Source organism: Panulirus ornatus, chromosome 3 (genome assembly GCF_036320965.1).
Source record: "Panulirus ornatus isolate Po-2019 chromosome 3, ASM3632096v1, whole genome shotgun sequence".
Taxonomy (NCBI): domain Eukaryota; kingdom Metazoa; phylum Arthropoda; class Malacostraca; order Decapoda; family Palinuridae; genus Panulirus; species Panulirus ornatus.
In genome coordinates, this window is record NC_092226.1 from 25,005,065 (window position 1) to 25,028,633 (window position 23,569).

Here is a 23,569-nt window from a genome sequence, read left to right on the forward strand (position 1 = left end):
GAAAAAAAAAAGGATTCTCATCACACTAGTAGACTAAGTTTACATTTGCATGTTATATTAATCTGAACAAACTAGTTTACTCATTGTTGGAAGCGTGAGTCTTAGAGGTTTTCTCGTCCCACCAGGAAATCTATTGTTAATGACATGGCCCCACACCTACCTACACTGACAACAAAACAAATGAAGTTGGATGTAAAGGGAATTGTCCTTTGGGGAAAGCAGTTCCTTTTCGTTATATATATATATATATATATATATATATATATATATATATATATATATATATATATATATATATATATATATTTTTTTTTTTTTTTATACTTTGTCGCTGTCTCCCGCGTTTGCGAGGTAGCGCAAGGAAACAGACGAAAGAAATGGCCCCCCCCCCCCCATACACATGTATATACATACGTCCACACACGCAAATATACATACCTACACAGCTTTCCATGGTTTACCCCAGACGCTTCACATGCCTTGATTCAATCCACTGACAGCACGTCAACCCCGGTATACCACATCGCTCCAATTCACTCTATTCCTTGCCCTCCTTTCACCCTCCTGCATGTTCAGGCCCCGATCACACAAAATCTTTTTCACTCCATCTTTCCACCTCCAATTTGGTCTCCCTCTTCTCCTCGTTCCCTCCACCTCCGACACATATATCCTCTTGGTCAATCTTTCCTCACTCATTCTCTCCATGTGCCCAAACCACTTCAAAACACCCTCTTCTGCTCTCTCAACCACGCTCTTTTTATTTCCACACATCTCTCTTACCCTTACGTTACTCACTCGATGAAACCACCTCACACCACACATTGTCCTCAAACATCTCATTTCCAGCACATCCATCCTCCTGCGCACAACTCTATCCATAGCCCACGCCTCGCAACCATACAACATATATATATGTATATATATATATATATATATATATATATATATATATATATATATATAAACCGCCTGAACACGGGTAAAACCATGCCCAGATCATGGCCAAGATAATAAGGTCTTAGACAAACGAAACCAAGAAGAGTCAATTTGAGCTCCGTAGGTGCTTGTAGGTCCGGCTATGAACAGTGGAAAGGATGTAGGAGGAGGAAAAGAATAAAGACGGAAAAGAATCCCACACCATCGCTGTACATTGAAAGGAGGTGCCTTAACGGTTTATCCTCGTATAGCTGGTCTCCACAAGAAAACTTTGGAAAGGCAGCAACCAATATAATACACACGCAGGCAAGTCACGAGAGTAGTGGCCGAAATTATGCCTGTGGAAGAGAGAAAAGGAAGCAGCATCGCGGCGGACAGTAAGGGATGGTTGAAAAGAGGTGATAACAGGTGAGTCGATGAGGTGGGAGGCTGCTGATTCCAACTGTGTTAAGAGGAAGGTGGAAGAAAAGTCACCCTAAACATATGAGAGGTACCCCATACCGGGGCGTATAAAGCCCGTTTAGATAAGCCACAGCTGCTCGCAAGAAAAACGATTGCGAATCAAATTCTACAATGTTCACTGTGTGAGGTTTCCAACTGCTAGGGTTGTTAAAGCCGTCATTGTCAAGTTATAGCGAGGAATCTAAAAAAATTGAGCGCTTTCCTTCAGGTGTTAAAGAGAATCCCAAAACCACACATACTCAAGGTTTCCAGAATGTCATTCCCAACATGTTAAATGTTCCTTCAAGGTTGAATTGTAGTGTCTTAAGACCGAATAGTAGAAAACTAGTGAAACTTAGATACATATACAATGTTTAAGAACGAGTATTAGGGTGAGGAGGGAAGGGAAAATGAGTTGAAGTGTGTAGAGTAGAGTCGTTGGCATGTGTGTGTGATGAGTGCGCTCGGAGGTGGAAGAAAAATCATTTATGAGAGAAGAAAGAGGGTAGGCGATAAGACAGAGCCTTGAGGGACACCATCTTTGACAGGACAAGAGAGAGGTGTTGCTCCATCATAAACTAATGCAGTGTAACGCACGGAGAGAAAGCTGTGCATTAGAGAACAGAGGGAAGAAGAAAAGCCATAGGAAGGAAATTTAGCGAGGGAAGACTTATGCCACACCCTGTCGAATCCTTTCAGAGATGTCGAGGACCACGCGATAAAAGCTTAGCAAATTTCCTAAGAGAGGTGAACCAAAGATGGGCCACAAATGGGAGACCAGTAGACCTTACACCACGGAAGCTGGGTCTCAGTGCTGATGATATATTCATCAAAGCTAAACTGTAGCCACATCGACAGCCACAGCAGCTGATGTGCACTGGCCACAATCAGTCTTGGAAAATCATTGTCAAGAACGTATGTCTTAACTCGATGGCTTTTACTGGAAGCCCTTGATTGGCATCTTTAGGATAATGACTTAATGGTCTTGAACTATGACTGGAGTTCCGCTGTTAGAAGTTTTATTCAAAGCCTGCGGGTACAGGATGGAGTACCTGGGTACATTAGGGAGTACATTGGTACTGGAGGGAGTGCCTGGTTACAGAGGGCAGTACCTGGGTACAGGGGGGAGTACCTGAGTGTCGGGGTTTGTGCCTGGGTACAAGAGGGAATACGTGGACACAGGAATACAAAAGAAAGCCAACAGCATCTGTTGGATGTCTGTGATAGTGGAAGAGATAAGGGACATAGAGATCACTGTAGTAAGAGTAGAAGAGTAATCACAACGTAGGGATGAATACCTGTAAACTTTACAGTAACGAAGGAAACGCAAATAATATCAGTCGTGGACTTGAAGCAAAATTTTTGTCAAATCTTTTCTTAAATGTATATCTGGTGCTGCTTAGAACGACTGTAACAAGTATGTTAACAGTCCTGTTGAAAGATAAGTATTTCGCCTAATTCGAAATAAAAGGTCTGCCTATGAGCTTGTATTCACCACTACGAACAAAGCCAAACAAATCTGGTCTTGGTTATCTAATTAGATCGAGATTGTTAAAGCCTTTGGTGATTTTGAATACCTGTGTTACATCTACTCGTAACCTTTTCTTTTCTGAGCTAATTTCTTTCATAAGATTTATTTTTAGTCAGGAAATCATCTTGCTAGCTCGACGCTGTATTCTTTCGATTTTATCTTTGTCTTTTTTCACCTAAGGTGACTAAAACAACACAAAACTCTACGTAGGAATGTATCAGTAAATGGCAGAGAGTGAGAGCGTGTTTCTTAAATTTGAATTCGAGTACCTTTACCCATGAAGCCTAGACTTTCCCCGCCTTTTTACTCGGTTATCGGAGATATTTATGCCAATTTTCTCTTTCTAGTTACCTTTTGTAGCTCAGTAGAATTCAGTATGTAGTTTGATTTGTTGTTTTTACAGCCGATGTATTAAACGTTACATTTATCGATGTCAAAATTACTTTACCATTTCTAGGCTCAAACTGTCAGTTTGTGTAAGTCAGCTTGCGAGTAAAGACGTTCAGTTTCCTAGCGGAGCACATCGGTGAATCTTAATATCTTACAACACAGCCTATTACCACTGTCGTTAATAAACACGAGGAAGAAAACTGGCCCAAGACAGACCCCTGTGGCACACCACTTGTCACGTCTAACCATTATGAGGCATGACAGTTAATCACTACTCTTTATTTATGGTCAATCAACTAATTTTTCAACAACCGAACCTCAATCCCACCTTTACCACGTACGTAACTTAACTTCTCCAAGTAATCTTTGGTTTCGAACCTTATCGATGATCTTCAAAAACTCTTAATACCTGACATCAACCACATTACATTCATCTCTTTTTTTTAATACATCATAAATGGAATTAATTGGATTTGTCGGCAATTTTCTAAATACCTTAGAATCTTGTCTCGAGTGATAGAATAAATTAACTAACTGCGTACGTCAAATTACCTTGGCGTTCAAATACTGCCAGTTAGTTATTACTACTTCATAATATCGGTGTTTCATTGGCAAACACCTTAAGAACTCCTCCTGTAACACTTAAAGTACTGAAAAGAACAGTTGAGGGCTTTATGTCATTTTTGGCTTCCTTTATCATTCTCAAATAAACATGGTAGGACCTGCTGTCCAATAGATTTTCACTGTATTAATGCTGGTGGTACATACATACGTCAGTATGTTGCAGAATGTTCTCATCTGCTAGCATTGGCGCTAGATCTCGACACGAATTGTGTCTTTAACGGTAAATATGAATAAAGAAAAAGTAATGATATTTTAAGATCTTTGTCATGGCTTCGTTGTCTTGAACTTAGTCAGCGTCTTCTGTTGTCAGTGAACCATTTGACGAGTTACTCTCTTGCTTTTAAAGTGACTATAAATCCTTTTACAGATCCTTTTGCTCTTTTCAGGAATATACGTTTAATAGTAACGTTTGATGTGACGTATAAGTATGCTAGTCTTTAAGCGCAAGTATACGTAACGTGCTTAATCATGTTGGTTACTGCTGCCATTGCGTTTCTTATGTGCTATTTTCTTTGTCAGCACGCAGATCCATAATCTCTTGCTCCACCAGTTTGGCTCAGTTCTATAAATATGTAACTGTCTGTCTTGTATGGACGCACATATTGTACTGAAGCTTTCCCAGGTTACGTCAATGTCGTTTCCATAATAATAAGCTGGTGAAAGTAAATGAAATATGTTGATGAAGATTTATATTCTACATGCCCAGCCAAGTATAAGAATGTTCATGTACATTTGCACGTATGCATACACTGATAGATTTGTAAAGGAGATAAACTATCTGCTAGCGAATGTTAGGAAGCATTCAGTTATATGGTTAAGAAAATATTCAACGAGCTATTGACATCCTGCTGAAGCCCAAAACCAGCATAGGCTTTTCAAATTTGCTCACCGCTTCTGGAGAAGTAGAGAGAGCTAACAGAGAAGGTGCAGAGGAGGGCAACGGAGATGGTACCAGAATTAAGAGAGATGAGTTACAAGGAAAGCCCTGAGGCCTTAAGATTTACTCAGCATGCAGGAGAGTAAAGTTAGGAGTAACCAAATCATAACCTTCAAGATTTCTCACCTGTTAGATGAAGTAGACAGTGAACAGTTTTTCAAAAGCACGTAGGGAGTGAACAACCAGAGGACACTACTTGACCTTAAGCAAGAAACTTGGTAAAAAAAAGATGTCAAGAAAGAGTTTTACGATATAAGAACAGATTAAACTGGAGGAGGATATGGTAAATACAGACGCCATCTAGAAGTCGAAAAGGTTGTGTGACAGTAGAGAATGTTCAAGAGATGGCGTTCCACAGGTGTAGCACTCCATCCTCGTACAATACGAGGATTACGGTAAGTACAGCAGTTGAGCGACCTGGAAAACGCTTACACGAAACTGGATGATCACGATTTTAATTCAGGAAAAAATAAAGACCTTTGGACCCGACATTTCTCAAGACTTACAGAACAACTCGGGTAAATATTGTGTTGACTTCATAAGACCATTGATTCCTGGCATCAACTGTAGTGATGATAGGGCGAGGCGAGGCGAACTATATCGGCTACTACTATAAGGCCTCTTCATTTGTCAGCTCTTGTGATTATTTTGCCTTTGTTATTTGTTACATTTCTTTGGCTTATGGAAGGAAACGATTCGACGCTGTGTCACCGTGTGGCCTAGGCAATTATCATGCTGTTTAACTGTGTTCTGGATAATGGTGGAGCTGTTTAATCGCGCACTGGGCAGTAATGATACTTTTGAACCGTATCCTAGGTAACAGCGATGCCATTTGATCATGACCTGGGCAGAAGTGATACCTTTTCATCGTGCCCTGGGCAATCATGATGATGCTGAACCGTGCCCAGATAATAAAAATCCTGTTGAAACGTTCTTAGGACATATGATGCTCTTTAGCAGTGCCCTTGTTGGTAATGATGCTATTAAACCGTACCGTAAACAATAATGATGTTTAATCTTGTCCTGGGCACTGAAGACGGCTTCTCATAATCATGCCCTGAAAGATGACGACGGATCATAAACGTGTGTTGGACAGTGCAGACGCAATTTTTACCATTGCCCGAGACAGTATTGGATCCGGTGTACTAAGAGTACTCCTGAGAGCCAATGAATCGGTTAACTGTGGCTCAGGGTCGTAGACAGTGAAGATTTTTACTGTGGTTGGTTAATCATGTTCCAGATATATAAAACATGTTGCTTCACCATGTCTTGTACAGTGATGATTCTGATTCATCGTAACCTGGGATGGATTATGATGAACCGTGACCTGGGATGGATTATGATGAACCGTGACCTGGGATGGATTATGATGAACCGTGACCTGGGATGGATTGTAATGAACCGTGACCTGGGATAGATTCTGATTAACCATGATCTGGGATGAGCATTTCATTTACCAAGAATCCTGTTAACCATAGTTGACGTACACAGAGATCAGTTCGGGCCCCGAGTTACGGGAGTTGACTGGTAACACTTTTTTTTTTTTGATGGCTTGACCCCAGACTCTTGCCATAACCCCGCGTCAGGTCACGGCGAATGACCGCGCTCACCGTGGCCAGTGTTTACAGTGACGACCGATCTGGCGGCTCCTGCCGACCGATCTTGCCAGCGACTCGCGTCTCCCGTACAGTAAAGCCTCCTCACACTACCGAAGGTCTGTCATTACTCGTGTGCTGTAGGCGTCTCTGAACTTCGTCAGGCCTTTTAGATAGAAAGTTCGTAACCCAGTAAGTTAGAATTTAGAATTTTAACTTCACAAAAACTTTATTTGTCATTGACCTAAATGTCACTTAATTTACAGAGTAACGAAAGCAGGTTTTCATGAGCATGATCAATGTTTTAACCCGACACCGGCCTCACACAGATTACCCGAAAAACTACAGCAAATAGTCTGTATTAGGAAATGTCAGGCATGAATCGTTCATGGCTGCTCACTGTAAAATGTCGATCAAGTTCCGCTGCATATTCGAGAGCCATTAATTTTGCCTATTGTTGCTCTGGTCCACAAGAGGCAGCACAGGTTTGGCTGCTGCTGCTGTTGCTGCATAGTTGTTCCTCATCTGTGTGTGTGTGTGTGTGTGTGTGTGTGTGTGTGTGTGTGTGTGTGTGTGTGACTACATAATCGTAATTTCCCATATATACAATACGAGGAAAGAGTTAGAAACTCTTGGGTCCTCGTCTCTTATACTTTCTATACCGTTAAGCTGTCGACATTCATGGTCTGTTGCCTCGACCATTCCGACCATCCATCATCCTTAACCAGTACTTCTTTCCACCCTTCTTGGCCGTCCTCCTCCTCAGCTTCATGTCCTGGCCTCTGGTAACTGTGGTTACGGCGTCTCGTTAAGAACTGTTGACTGTCTGCGTCATCCAGCTGACTTGAGGAACTTTGAGCCTGTTGTAAGGTCACCTCCTCTGTGTTCTCTCTCCCGAGATGCACGGTTCTGTATTCCTCACCTTTCATTGCTGCTCATTTCTCTTAATTTAAGCACCATCTTAGTGGCTTTCATCTGGACATTCTCAGGCATATTTTTGCGCTTCTTTAAGTAAAGTGACTACTAGAGACCAAACTCGCTACAGTTCGAATCATGTTTGCAGCAGTTGGTCCACAATCGACTCAGCTGTTCATCCTCCCACCTAGGCTAGTGTGTTGTTCATACATACAAAGAACATTATATATATATATATATATATATATATATATATATATATATATATATATATATATATATATATATATATATATATTTTTTTTTTTTTTTTTGCCGCTGTCTCCCGCGTTTGCGAGGTAGCGCAAGGAAACAGACGAAAGAAATGGCCCAACCCACCCCCATACACATGTATATACATACGTCCACACACGCAAATATACATACCTACACAGCTTTCCATGGTTTACCCCAGACGCTTCACATGCCTTGATTCAATCCACTGACAGCACGTCAACCCCGGTATACCACATCGCTCCAATTCACTCTATTCCTTGCCCTCCTTTCACCCTCCTGCATGTTCAGGCCCCGATCACACAAAATCTTTTTCACTCCATCTTTCCACCTCCAATTTGGTCTCCCTCTTCTCCTCGTTCCCTCCACCTCCGACACATATATTCTCTTGGTCAATCTTTCCTCACTCATTCTCTCCATGTGCCCGAACCATTTCAAAACACCCTCTTCTGCTCTCTCAACCACGCTCTTTTTATTTCCACACATCTCTCTTACCCTTACGTTACTTACTCGATCAAACCACCTCACACCACATATTGTCCTCAAACATCTCATTTCCAGCACATCCATCCTCCTGCGCACAACTCTATCCATAGCCCACGCCTCGCAACCATACAACATTGTTGGAACCACTATTCCTTCAATCATACCCATTTTTGCTTTCCGAGATAATGTTCTCGACTTCCACACATTCTTCAAGGCTCCCAGAATTTTCGCCCCCTCCCCCACCCTATGATCCACTTCCGCTTCCATGGTTCCATCCGCTGCCAGAGCCACTCCCAGATATCTAAAACACTTCACTTCCTCCAGTTTTTCTCCATTCAAACTCACCTCCCAATTGACTTGACCCTCAACCCTATTGTACCTAATAACCTTGCTCTTATTCACATTTACTCTTAACTTTCTTCTTTCACACACTTTACCAAACTCAGTCACCAGCTTCTGCAGTTTCTCACATGAATCAGCCACCAGCGCTGTATCATCAGCGAACAACAAGGGTAAGAAAAAGGGGCAACACCAACAAACAACAGTAACCACAAATGGTAATCACACTGACCTGAGCCAGGTACCCATATATCGATCATTCCCGAAGGGAGGATGAACACTTCGGTTGGGTGTGGGTTGACTCAATCGCCCAGGGTTCGAACCCATGTGTGCCCGAGCTGACTCGTGGTCCAAATTCTAACTGGAACTGCCTACCTTTACCATCACAGAGACCTTCGCTCTCTTACCAGTGCTGTGGTCAAGTCGCACAGTCGCTTGCATCTCTCTGGTCGAAGAATTGTCAGTGTGATTTACTTTCCGACGCGACTGTCAGTGAGCAAGTCTAGTTCTTCCACATGATCGTCGTCATCATCATGGCACTGACCCGGCCTGACCCGTCCTGACGTGTGTGTTACTGTCCCGCTGCCTCCCTCCCACCAGTCCCTCTGATGAGTTCTCTCTATACCTTTCATCATTTGTTTTGTTCTGTCTGTCAGTCGTTTACCATACCCTGATCTGCATTGGACCGTACAGACACACGCACAGACAGTCACCTGTCTAAACACTTGGCTCACCACACCCCTTCAACACACATACACACACACACGCACACACACACACACACACACACGTCCGCCGCTAGCGGTGGAAACTTTGTAGGTGTCATGGGGGGTGGGGCAGTCTTCTGATGATTGGACACTGAGGGATGACTGGTGGTATAAGTGAACGGTGTTTAGATTGTGGAACAGTAAGTGTATGTACAAGAGATATGGTGGAATTGAGTGAAGATGCAGGATAACTGAAATGGCAGTGGTTATATCTGTGTGGGATTTTGAGACGTTATTGGTCCAGAAGATGGTGATTGTACGACCAGCAGGTAGAGTGAACCACCGTGTGGAATGTGGTGGAGCAGGAGGTGGAGTATCGTGGACCAGCAGTTGGACCAGTGGGTTGGGTGGGGCATCAGGCGAGATGGACCAGTAGACCTAGTGTTGTGGACAAGCAAGTGTAGTGTGGTGAAAAAGCAGGTGAAGTGTGGTAGACCAGCAGGTGTGATAGACCAGCAGGTGTGGTAGACCAGTAGATGTGATAGACCAGTAGATGAGGTGAACTATTCTAGTGGGTTATGCCGACAGCATTCAATTATCTAAGAAGCTATAAGATAAAAAAAAAAATGTTTAAAAGATGGAGGCCCCACATGTGTAGAAGTCCCTCCTCGTACAGTACAAATAGGCAATTTCACACACACACATACACACACACACACACACACAACACACACACACACAATAGAGCGAACTCGAGTGTGAAAACTAGAAAGCGAGACGTATTTTCACGATTGATGAATCCGTTTCATCATTTCATCTCGGGAGGAAGATGGTCGCGGCCACTGGCCACCACCAGCGGGGTGGGGGCAGCTGGTGAGTGACGGTGAAATAATTCATGTTGAGGCCACAGTAACAACTGCCTTGTGTGAGGAGGCTTCAGTCCTCGTCTCGTCTTTAATGTCTTCACTTTTTAATGTTTTTCGCCGACGAGAAATAGAATAATTATTGCTCCACTTGTTTGTTAAAAAAAAGAATAAATAAAAGGCGTTCATTTGAATGAAGTAAGGGTTTCTGGGAAGAAAGCAACTGAAAGAAATCATTTTTTGTACATGTTTACCATCCCGACGCATGAAGACATCTGGTAATATTGACTTTCGTGATAAAATAACAGAAAAAAGAATATTGTACTTATTTTATCATCTTATGTAAGTTAAAAGAATATTGTACTTATTTTATCATCTTATGTAAGTTACAAACGATATCTTTAACCCGCGTAACCTTTAGCAACAACATGAACAGAACACGAGTGAGGTAAATGGTAATCAATTATTTATTGAGTTACCTACCACAATTATGAGTGGGTGTTCTCGCGCCGCCCACTGGACTAAGTGGGTGTAATCTTTCTTCCCTCAGTGAGCTAAGTCGTTATTTCTCGTATCGGGCGCTTAACGTGGCAGCTGCCGACTTCGAAAGTCCAGGAGGCTGAGAAAAATGCAAGACGATAATGTGAATATCATTAAAGGTGGAGAAGTTATCTGTCTGTTCTGTGGCGACGCGCGGGTTCCTCTTCACCGCCTGCATTGTATAGTGTAGTATATATATATATATATATATATATATATATATATATATATATATATATATATCCTATGAGTCCACGGGGGAAAATGAAACACGGTTAGTTCCCAAGTGCACATTCGTGTATCTCCCCTGATGATGTGATTATTACACGAAAGTGTACTTGGGAACTTGTGTTGCATTTCCCCCGTGGACTCGTAGGAATGTACTTGATCACGCGCAGTATTGTGATCCTTTCTAACCATATATATATATATATATATATATATATATATATATATATGTGTGTGTGTGTGTGTGTGCAGGGGATGCAGGGCTGTTGGGTAGTAAATGCTTGATGTCATCTTTATGTTGGCTGCATCGTAGGCATGAAGGGTCGTGGGAGTTGTTGGCACGGTGTTGGTAGTGTTGTGGTGTTGGGTTATGTGTAGGATGTAGATGGGAAAGTGTGACTCGTGTTTGTACAGGGTGTGTTGCTTCTAATGGGCGTATTGGGATAGAGTTTAACACGGGATTGGAGGTCGAGGATGCGTTGCTTCTAATGGGCGTATTGGGATAGAGTTTAACACGGGATTGGAGGTCGATGGCTTCGTGCTTGCAGCGTTATTGTAGTGTTTGTGTGTTTTATCAGCGTTATAATTGGCCTGGGTTGGGGGAGGAGGATTTGTGAGTAGAGGTTAGTGAAGTGTGAAGCAGGGGTAAGGTTTTCCTACTTGTGGGATAGCGTTTAGTTATTGAGTGGTTTGTATGGAAAGGTCTAATGCTGTTGCATAGAATTGAGTGCTGAAAGCATATAGGTTGTGACTTAGATCAAGTAATTTTCTCCTGAAGTAAATCATGGTTTCATCTATGCGGACTTTGGTGAATAGAACATTCACATCAAAACAAATTAATTTATGATGAGGCGAATTAATGTTCTTATCCCTGTTAACAGAATCAAAGCTCTTTGTCACGTGAGAGGCAGAGCTTCTTCCTTGAACATGGCTGAGACGTTCAGCGAACGATTTGGGTAATTCATAACCAGAAAAATTTAAAAAGATGATTGTTCTGAGAGAACGCTCATCTTTCTGAGAAGACACCCATCTGTGATTTTTGAAGAGACCATATATATATATATATATATATATATATATATATATATATATATATATATATATATATATATATATATATATATATCTTTTTTTTTTTCTTTTAAACTATTCGCCATTTCCCGCGTTAGCGAGGTAGCATTAAGAACAGAGGACTGGGCCTTTGAGGGAATACCCTCACCTGGCCCAATTCTCTGTTCCTTCTTTTGGAAAAAAAAAAAAAAAAAAAATGAGAGGGGAGGATTTCCAGCCCCCCGCTCCCTCCCCTTTTAGTCGCCTTCTACGACACGCAGGGAATACGTGGGAAGTATTCTTAATCCCCTATCCCCAGGGATAATATATATATATATATATATATATATATATATATATATATATATATATATATATATATATATATATATATATATACATACAGGGAAGAGAGGGACTAACTCTCATTACTGACTTCAGAATGTTTTGGTGCTTCCTTAACAACTAGTTAAAAAAAAGTTGAAAGTCTTCACTGTATTACTAAGGGGATTAGATGTTAATCTTTTATATGTTTCACTTTGATTTTAAAAAATCCTGAAGCTTGCTTACTTCAGGATCTAAGATTTTTAATGATAGTGAAACATTGATTGATTGGTTAGTTAGGATTGTTAATGTATGTATAGTTCATGGTGAGGTGCCTGAGGATTGGAAGAATGCCTGTATAGTGCCACTGTATTAAGGCAGGTGATCTTGCGAATTACAGAGATATAAGGATGTTGAGTGTACATTGTAAGTTGTATGAAAAGATGGTGATTGAGATTGTGATAGCATGCGGAGGGCATCCTGTGGTATCAAGAGTTCTAGAGGATGTGTGGATCTAATCTTACCTTTGAGGAAAGTGTGTGACGAATACTTAAAGAGTTTGAAGGATTTGTGTGTGGCGTTTATGGATCTGGAGAGAGCGTATGGTAGAGTTGATAGAGATGCTCTGTGGAAGGCGTTGCGAATACATGGCATGGGAGAAAGATGCTATAATCAACGAAGAGTTTTTATCAAGAGAGTAAGACGTATTTGCAAGTAGGAAGAGAGGAGGATGAATGGTTCCAGGTGGAAGTGGATCTGTGGCAGGGATATGTGATCTTACAGTAGCTGTCTAGTATGTCTGTGGATGGGCTGGTGAGGGAGACAAATGCAAGGGTCTTGGAGAGAGGAGCAGCTCTGCAGTTTGTCGGGGATAGGGGGGTTTGGGCGCCTGGGAAATGAGTCGGTTGCTTTTTGCTGATGGCACGGCGTTATTGCTAGATTCGAGTGAAAAACTACAAGAGCTGGTGCCTGTGTTTGGGAGAGTGTGTGAAAGGAGCAAGTTGAAAGTAAGCGTGACTAAGAATACAAGGTTACTTGTTTCAGCAGTGGAGATGAGTTTTTTTTTTTTTTTTTGAGAGAGAGAGAGAGTTGGTTTGAATGTAAGGAAACTGAAGTAAATGGATTGTTTTGGACACTTGGGAGTGGATATGGCAGTAGACTATGGAAGCTGAATCGAGACATAGGCGGGTAAGGGAACTTAGGTTCTGAGGTCCGAGTGCATTGGAGGACAAGTGGAAAGAGAGGTCATTGTCGGTTAGAGCAAATGTGAGTATGTTTGATGATGATAGGGTTCCAGTGGTGTTGTATGGATGTGAGGCATAGGGCTTTAGATATAAAAGTACAGGAGAGGGTGGATGTGTTAGAAATGAAGTGTTTGACAATATGTGGTGTGGGGAGGGTCGGTCGAATGATAAATGATAAGGTAAGAGAGATGTGTGGTAGGAATAGTAGTATATATGAGAGAGCTAAAAAAAAAAAGTGTCCTGAAATGGTCTGGACATAGGAAAGGATGAGTGAGGAGTGGATGACTTAAGAGAGTATACATTTCGGAAGTGGAAGAAACAAGGAAAAGAGGAAGACCAAAGAGGAGGTGGAAGGATGGGGTGTAAAATGCTTTTTTGAGTAATCGAGGCCTGAAGATTCAGGAAGATGTTAGGAGTGCAAGTAAATTGTAGAGATGAGGTATACAGGGGGCGACGTGCTGTCAGTGGGCTGAACCAGGGCATTGAAAGTGGCCTGGGGAAACCAGGGAAAGGTTTGTGGACTAGGTCTCTGGTTTCGGTGCAGTATACATTACAGGTCTCTAAAGATGGACGTTAGGGAATACGGCTTTTTCTTCGTCTGTTCCTGGCGCTAGCTAGCTAATGCGGGAGACCGCTAACAGATAAGACAGAAAGATGTATAAATATAGGTGTGTGTGTGTGTGTGTGTGTCTTTCAGTTCGTCTAAATATTATCTTATGTATTTATACACCTAAGCATACCCATCTGTTCCATGCATGACACTCGGAGGGATATGTATTTTGTATGTGACTGAAGGTCAATTCTAAACAGAAACCTTTTCCTCGTCCGTCGTGATATTGAACTGTTTATCGAGGTATTCTGTGTTTGGACCCTGGGCTGCTATTCTAGCCTGGCGTGTTGGTGTGGCTGCCGTCATAAAGACTGCATGACCCTCTGGGTTAATGATGCAGACGATATCGGCCTTTGGTGACGTTAGTCATGCTGACATTTAGGGGCGTGCCACACCGTAGGGGAGGGAGGGAAGGGGAAGTGATAGACGTAGGTGTAGGGGGAGGGGAAAAGGTGTCATTTGTGGAGTCTGGAGTGTTAGCTGTGAAGTATGAGGTGTGTTTGCTGTGGAATATGGAGTACTATCTCTGGAGTCTTAGGTGTGTTAGCTGTGGAATATGGGGTACTAGCTGTGGAGTGTAAGGTGTGTTAGCTGTAGACTATGGGGTGTCATTTGTGGGGTCTGGGGTGTTAGCTGTGGAATATGGGATGTTAGCTCTGGGGTCGGGGGGTGTTAGCTATGGAGTCTTAAGAAGTTAGCTGTGGAGTCTGGGATATTTGCTGTGGAAGTTGTTCTCGTTCTTTTTCATCACAGAGACCTTCATGTCACGTTGCAAAACATCCTCCAGTCAAAGGCCATCTCGGATGAAGGGAATGAAGTAAGAAAATAGAAAATGCAGAAATTGATCGGTGCTCTGCAGGTGTCTGTAGACTTGTCTCGTAAAGGTAAAAATCCTGTAGGAACAGGGAAACACGGAATTTTTTTTTTTGGGGGGGGGTAGAGAGAGAGAGAGAGAGAGAGAGAGAGAGAGAGAGAGAGAGAGAGAGAGAGAGAGAGAGAGAGAGAGAGGGAGAATTCCACAACTTAGCTGCTCGAGGGGGCGGGGGTACCATACGGTCAATCCTCGAGTGGCCGGACTCCATACATAAACTGGCAGAAGCAGCAGCCAGACGCGTGCCTCAGGTTCAAGCCTTGGTGACAGGGTCACTTGCAGAGACCTCACGAGAACAATGGCTAAAATGATACCTTTAGAGTAAAGAGAGAACAGAGACGCCGCGGCGCACGCAAAGCGAACGTAGAAGAGAGGTGAGGTGACGCCAGGAGAATTATTGAGAACGAAAGAGTTTTGATTCCACTCAAGGTAATCAAGAGGTGTTGATAGAACCCCACTAGATATGTAAGAAGTCCATACCTGGGTGAACAGAGTCGCTGTAGATACGAAATAACTGCTTACAAGAGAAATAATCGCGGCCGCTACACCACACCCGAGTCATTGGGAAGTAAGACTTTTTGACGCTGTTACGTCAGGTTTCCAGGACAGAGCGGAGGATAGGGTTATGCCCAGTATGTTTATGTTGATATTCCAGGGTCGAATTGTGGTGTTTTGAACTTGAGGAGAGGGGAAACGATTGTCATTTAGAAAAAGATATAGGGAGATATTGCGTTTAAGGTCATTGCATCTTTATTCTGAGATGTTGCACAGGTCCAAATTGAGAGAGGAAACGTTCAGCACGAGAGAGAAAACAAGTACTGAAAGGATGAAGGAAGGGAAAGTGAGCTGAAGTGTGTAAACTGAAATTATCAACATGAGTGATTAGGGTCAAAAGTTAGAGGGAGAATATATTTTATAGAGAGAAGAACGTAAGAAGACGAATAGGATAGGACACTGATATAGACTATGCACTTGAGGACAGAGAAAAACAGAAAATAAACTAAGGAAGGATTTACAGGAGGCAAAAACTTACACCACACCGTCAAGGGCTTTGGAGATGTCGAACGCTACGATAAAAGCTTCACTAAGATCTGTGAGAGTCATATAGGAGACAAGATCACCAGTACATTTAGCGCGCTGCGAAATCCATATCAGAGATATTTGTCAGCATAACTGCCCATATCCTCATCACTCCTTTTTTTGCATGTATTTGTGCTTGACTTTACGAAGAACAACTGCTCAGTGATTTAGCGCAGAAACAGAAGCGTGTTGGGACTTGGGGGGGGGGGGGGTTCATCATTTATGTTAATGATATTGACGTAAGGCTGAATTATTAAGTGTCCAAATTGGCAGATGACACACACAGATCGGCGATGGCATGTTAACAGAAGAAGATCGTTTAGGATTACAAGAGGATTTAGATAAGATAGTTGAATAGTCTTTAAAATGGCAAGTGCCATGTCAGCTGTTGCAAGAAGGAATCCTTAACAAGAAATTTTGATTATGAACTGATGGGCCACAAGATAAAGGACACATCTTGTGTGAGGGATCTAGGGGTCACTGTCTCCAGCAACTTCAAAGTCTCCCAGCATTGTAACGAATTTGCTAAGAAAGGAAATACTTGGTTAGGATTTATAACATAGGCCTTACATACAAAAGCAGGGATGTGATAGTGTCACTATACTTAAATCGAGTTAAACCCCAGCTTGAATGTGCAGTGCAGCTCTTAAATTGGAAGCAGTACAGCGAAGAGCAACTAAATTGATTCCTTCCTTACGTAACATATGAGGACAGACTGTGGGAGTTAAATTTGTTCTTTCGATGCAAAAGGCGGCTCCGAGGCAAGTTAATACAATATTTTAGAGTTCTTAAAGGATTCAACATCGTCGATATTAAAAATTCTTTTGCGGTCGCTCCTGTACTTCCAACGACAAGGTATGGACTAAAACTTGGAGGTCACTGAGTAATCTGGATTACACGAAATATTTCTTTAACAACGACGTTACTGACGTGTGAAAATACGCTCCCAGAACATGTTATTCAGAGCAACCTTTGTCATGTCTTCAAAATTAAGCTTGATCGTCACCTGTCACTCTGCGATATTAAATGATTCTTATAATCGATCATGATAAACGTAGTGGTATGCTATGCTACCTTCTGAGCGACTGCCCTCGCCCTGGCCATGGTGCGGTAACTTACCAACATTGATTAACCCGTGTCGTCTGCTATGAGGGAACAAGGAGGAATTATTGTGTCATCCTTGCACATCAGATGTAATATTAGACGTCGTAAGTCACAAGGACGGAGCTTAAGATATATCCTTACTGTTATCTTTGTAACAAAGAGTGAAGGGATGGATGTCTTCGGTGATGGGATGCATGACATATTCACATTCATTAGATCTTCTGACTTTTCCTTTAAAACTTTCCTATAGGCATATTAGTCCTGCAAGGTATTTTTTTTCTGCCAGTTTCCCGTCCTGGTGTGGTGCCGTAAGGTAGGAAGAGAGAGCCTTCGCTTTGCTATTCTTTTCTTCTGTTGCTCTTAAGGGGACTGCATCTTTTTCAGTTGTGTAAAGGCCAAACCACCTCGCTTGTAGCTTAACTCTGTGTGGTCTGTGTATCTGGGTAACTAGCCTTGCGCAGTTGGGTGCTGGAGGGAGGAAGATCATGGGAGGTAAACTGATGGTGTTCTACAGAGGAAAGGTTAGATTTGAGACCGTGAGAGTTGCAGAAATCAATAAATAAAGAACCAGGTTTGGGAGCCATGCCCAGATAAGAGAGAGAGAGAGAGAGAGAGAGAGAGAGAGAGAGAGAGAGAGAGAGAGAGAGAGAGAGAGAGAGTTTCAGTCGCTTGCTGTCGGTCAGAGGAACTTGGGGAACCATCTAGCTCTCCTCCTAACGATCTCAGACCCGGTCCTTATAGTTCCCACCATCCCTGATATATTTCTACCCACCCCTTAACGTTATCCCAGTATATCTAAGCACCTCAATCTCAGGTTTCTGAAGGTAAGCTTGACTCTCTCCTGTATAGCTCATCACCCTCACATAGATCTCAAAGACCGTTAGTCCTGTTTTATCGTCTATATCTACCCCATTTCTTCCGTATACCCATGACTTCCTCCCCCGTTTATAATTATTGTAGATAGGCGTTCGGATTCCCTCCCTCCCACCCTCCCTCTCTTTGTATATGTCTCAACACCACTTGATTTCCGATTGTCTATTAGCGTGCGTGAACACACCCTAACCTTTCCTGCTCTTCGAATTATCCTGTAAGAATGACCTCCCTCTCCATACAGTCCATATATCGAGCTACAATTTTAGCGTAAACGTGTGTGTGTGTGTGTGGAGACTGCATAATGAAAGTTACCGGCGACATAAGTTGCATTTTTGATGATGATAAAGTCCACTGTCTCCTTCCCTTTCATCCAATCCCCATCTGCTTACAGTCCCAACACACAATAAAACATTTCTCCATTCTTATTTCAGAGCAGCCGTCCCGTGGCGTCCCCGCCCTTCGATCCTGGAAAAAAAGGTGAGAAAACTTTATGTCGTGAATAATGAAGCGAGTTAGAAGGTGAGGTGGGTCTCCCGTTAACACACAGTACCTGTCAACACTCTGTAACCCTGGGCGTGGTATCTGCACGCCCATCTCCCACACCTCAGGCTTGGCCACACCTTCTGGCCACCGCGCACACACACACACACACACACACACACACACACACACACCTGCTTCAATCAGTGAAGGTGAAAGTTTGATTCGAGGAGATGAGGCTTTTGTCGTGTTATTATTACTTTATGCCGGTGATGTGGTGGTGTGTAGTGTTGTGTCTCGCTTACCTTAAAGCAAGCCGGAGAGGGAAGGCAGAGGATCTGCTTTCATCAGTGATTTCATGCGGTTATTTCATCCATTGTGTCCTTTATTGAAGGAATATCGTCAAGCTGAAATATTGTTGTTGCTACTGTAGAAAATGTTGGTTTTTAAGATGGTGGAGGGTCGTCAGTCAGTACGTGAGGATTCATCCGCTTGTGCCATCCGTTGTTGTCTGAGGCCAGACTGTATTTTTCGCACACTCGGGTGTTGGTGATGTACACACGGGTGTGTGTGTTGGTGATGCTCACACGGGTTTGTTGATGATGATTGCCATGGATGTGTTGGTGATGTTCTCACGGGTTTGTTGGTGAGGACTGGCATGGAGTGGTGGAAACACTGTATGTCTGAGCCTTGAGGAAGGAAGACTCGCATAGTTTTACGGGTATTGAATCCTGAAGATAAGAACTATATATCCCCCCCCCCCTTACACCAGACCACCATTGCCGTATTGCCAGTGTCGATCAGCCTCCGTCTTTGTGAAGATAAAACATCTGAATGTCGTGGTGGTAACATCCATTCTTCTTTCACTTCCTCTTCTTTCGTATCATCTGGATGAAAGCAAGAAAGTCCATTCACTACAGGTGATGTGCCCCTGATTCTTCGTAAGTGCTGCATTGATCTGAGTTTCGACAGCGTGAATGATATCTGTTGTTGAGGTCAGTGTTGTGACCTTTGATGACCTAGCTTGGTGCAGGTGACCTCGTCTCAGCCACAGACTGAAAGCTCCATTTATAAAAGACACGCCATTCTCCCCAGCAGTCCACACCCTCCTGGCCCTTACATTAATCCAGCGTGCGACCACCTCAAACAAAAGACCCTTAAATAAATCCGGTCTTCCTGATTGTCTTTGCGGAGTCAACAGGGTCCGGCGCTCTGGCCAGGAGCCGCGGACGATCCACAGACATCGATGTAATTGGTGGTCTTGTGCTGGTAATTGGGTTCCGTTAGCAAGTTCTGACAACCCTGACACTTGGCATATCGGAGCTCTCAATCATGGATTCTTCATCCCCCACTTCTACTCCCCCTCCTCTCTCTCTCTCCGTCCTGCTTGAAGAGGGGGGGAAAAAATAGTCCGCATTTCTTTTACATGAGATTACCTGATTGATTCGCGATGTTTTTAGTGCTCGTACAGGATGAAAGGATGGTAAAAATAGAGAGATTTTGGGCGGTGGTTTTCAGGGAGGACTGAGCGGGGTGGGGGGTGGCACTTTGTGTCGTGTGTCTTTATGTAAAGTTTGATGACTCGTAACTTTGGCTTTCTTTTTCTTTTTCCTAAAAGAAGGTAATAGACTGCCTGTGAACCCTGTTTGCTTTCCATACCATTTTTGCCTCTGGAGTGATGAGTTGCGACCGGTGTGTGTGTGTGTGTATTCATATATATATATATATATATATATATATATATATATATATATATATATATATATATATATATATATATATATATTCCTATGATTCCACGAGGATATGAAACACGATAAGTTCCCAAGTGCACTTTCGTGTAATTATCACATCATTAGGGGAGATACAAGAGAGAAATATAACAGTCAGTTGATATACAACGAAAAGACGTAGCTAGGACGCCATTTGGTAAACAGATGGCGTCCTAGCTACACATCTCGTCCTGCCAATATCGTGCTGTGTCTTGTCACGTGGTAGAGGGCGGATCGCACCAGGCGTGGGTAGACACCGGGGTTAAAAGTAAAATGTAGTCTATGTCATTATTGTGGTTGGCTGTAACCGTGTTGTGAGTATTGTGGTTGACTATGTGTTGTGATTATTGTGGTTGGCTATGAACGTGTTGTAATTATTGAGGTTGCTATAAACGTGTTGTAAGTTTTGTGGATGGCTATAACCGTGTTGTGATTATTGTGGTTGGCCATAAGTATGTTGTGATTATTATAGATGGCTATTACCGTGTTGTGGTCATTGTGGTTGGCTATAACCGTGTAGTGAATTTCGACGCAGGATCCTGTTGGTTTCCACTGTACTGACAGTTTGGTTTTCAAAATCAATATTTTGTTTATTTTTCAGTGCATTAATAGTGTTGAATTTACCTGGTAATTAAGTATGACCCTTACGACACCCCAGGTCACTCAGGACCATCGTAAGGCAAGCACTCCCTTGACACTGCCTGTTTACGGTCACTCCTTTTCCCACAGTGTCATTCTTGACACGTGATTAAAGATTGAGGGTCCCAGAGGAAGGCCTTGTATCACCTCCTTCGTATACCGTGTCGGAAACACTTTCTTCTTGTTTTAGGTCGAGGTTTCGTACTCATATTTCCATGGCCTACGGTATCACCATCCATGACTGGAGAAGTGTGATGCTTTCGTGAGCACGGACGGCTGTGTGCTGCACGGACGGGCGCAGCTCGCGTGCTGGAGGGGTCAGTGAGAGGCGAATCTGTCTCTACTCGGAATATCTACCCGAAGAGATGGTCGGTATAGACGAAACTGGAATTTCAGTTTCTATGTTCAACGTGCAGTGCACCACACACACACACACACACACACACACACACACACACACACACACACACACACACACACACACACACAGAAAATCAGAGGATGCTTTAAGGTGGAATACCACTATTATTGCCCCGGAGTCATCGACAGTTCAGTCAAGGTAGTGATGACAAGCGTCATGTCGGGAGAAGACGCTTGACCTTTCACCAAGTGCTAAAGTTTTCTGTTTGTGGATAACAACGTCACCTTTCTCGACCCTGGACGTTGACTTAATTATAAGCAGTCTTCTCTCGGGCGCGCGGGTCAGGACGTTATTGTTCTCTCGAGTAGAATCGCAGTTGTGGGTAACGATGTATAGCGGAGGCTGGTGAGGGGAGAGGATTAATAAGACATTACTGTCCTCGGAAGCAGTTATGCTCTGTGTCGATAATCTGTGACTTTACCACATAGGACGGATAGGACTGAATCGCTATTTTGGTTTATGGGATATCATTGTCACCCTCAGTATTGTGGGGTTGTGGGTTTTACCTTTCGGTAACACGACGTTACGATCCCTAAACAATCTTGGGTATGTTGGCACGTCCTTTGGCCTAATTGTGAACGGTTAGGCCAAAGGTCATGTTGTAACATACGTGTGATGTTAACCTGGTTAACATCCTATAGCCGTAAGCATACGCTGAGATCAGGAGCAAGGTAATGATATGATGGATTTTGGAGCGAGAGGTATGCATCTCGTTCATTAACGATGGTACAAACTAGGCTAATCCTATGCCCCTCCCCATTATAGATATAAATGAATATATATATATATATATATATATTTTTTTTTTTTTTTTTTTTTTTTTTTTTTTTATACTTTGTCGCTGTCTCCCGCGTTTGCGAGGTAGCGCAAGGAAACAGACGAAAGAAATGGCCCAACCCCCCCCATACACATGCACATACACACGTCCACACACGCAAAATATACATACCTACACAGCTTTCCATGGTTTACCCCGGACGCTTCACATGCCTTGATTCAATCCACTGACAGCACGTCAACCCCTGTATACCACATCGCTCCACTTCACTCTATTCCTTGCCCTCCTTTCACCCTCCTGCATGTTCAGGCCCCGATCACACAAAATCCTTTTCACTCCATCCTTCCACCTCCAATTTGGTCTCCCTCTTCTCCTCGTTCCCTCCACCTCCGACACATATATCCTCTTGGTCAATCTTTCCTCACTCATTCTCTCCATGTGCCCAAACCATTTCAAAACACCCTCTTCTGCTCTCTCAACCACGCTCTTTTTATTTCCACATATCTCTCTTACCCTTACGTTACTTACTCGATCAAACCACCTCACACCACACATTGTCCTCAAACATCTCATTTCCAGCACATCCATCCTCCTGCGCACAACTCTATCCATAGCCCATGCCTCGCAACCATATAACATTGTTGGAACTACTATTCCTTCAAACATACCCATTTTTGCTTTCCGGGATAATGTTCTCGACTTCCACACATTTTTCAAGGCTCCCAAAATTTTCGCCCCCTCCCCCACCCTATGATCCACTTCCGCTTCCATGGTTCCATCCGCTGACAGATCCACTCCCAGATATCTAAAACACTTCACTTCCTCCAGTTTTTCACCATTCAAACTCACCTCCCAATTGACTTGACCCTCAACCCTACTGTACCTAATAACCTTGCTCTTATTCACATTTACTCTTAACTTTCTTCTTCCACACACTTTACCAAACTCCGTCACCAGCTTCTGCAGTTTCTCACATGAATCAGCCACCAGCGCTGTATCATCAGCGAACAACAACTGACTCACTTCCCAAGCTCTCTCATCCCCAACAGACTTCATACTTGCCCCTCTTTCCAAAACTCTTGCATTTACCTCCCTAACAACCCCATCCATAAACAAATTAAACAACCATGGAGACATCACACACCCCTGCCGCAAACCTACATTCACTGAGAACCAATCACTTTCCTCTCTTCCTACACGTACACATGCCTTACATCCTCGATAAAAACTTTTCACTGCTTCTAACAACTTGCCTCCCACACCATATATTCTTAATACCTTCCACAGAGCATCTCTATCAACTCTATCATATGCCTTCTCCAGATCCATAAATGCTACATACAAATCCATTTGCTTTTCTAAGTATTTCTCACATACATTCTTCAAAGCAAACACCTGATCCACACATCCTCTACCACTTCTGAAACCACACTGCTCTTCCCCAATCTGATGCTCTGTACATGCCTTCACCCTCTCAATCAATACCCTCCCATATAATTTACCAGGAATACTCAACAA

The 23,569-nt window shown here is 42.9% G+C and overlaps 1 protein-coding gene across 6 annotated transcripts in view; it reads left to right on the forward strand.

Moving 5' to 3' along the window:
* LOC139761399 (Fanconi anemia group J protein homolog) overlaps positions 1–23,569 on the forward strand; it is a 1,968,572-nt gene that overhangs the window by 688,237 nt on the left and 1,256,766 nt on the right. For all 6 annotated transcript variants that reach the window (XM_071685544.1, XM_071685606.1, XM_071685598.1 and 3 more), the window contains one exon: positions 18,393–18,438. The gene's annotated coding sequence lies outside the window, so the exon portion shown is untranslated. The remainder of the gene's footprint in view (positions 1–18,392; positions 18,439–23,569) is intronic.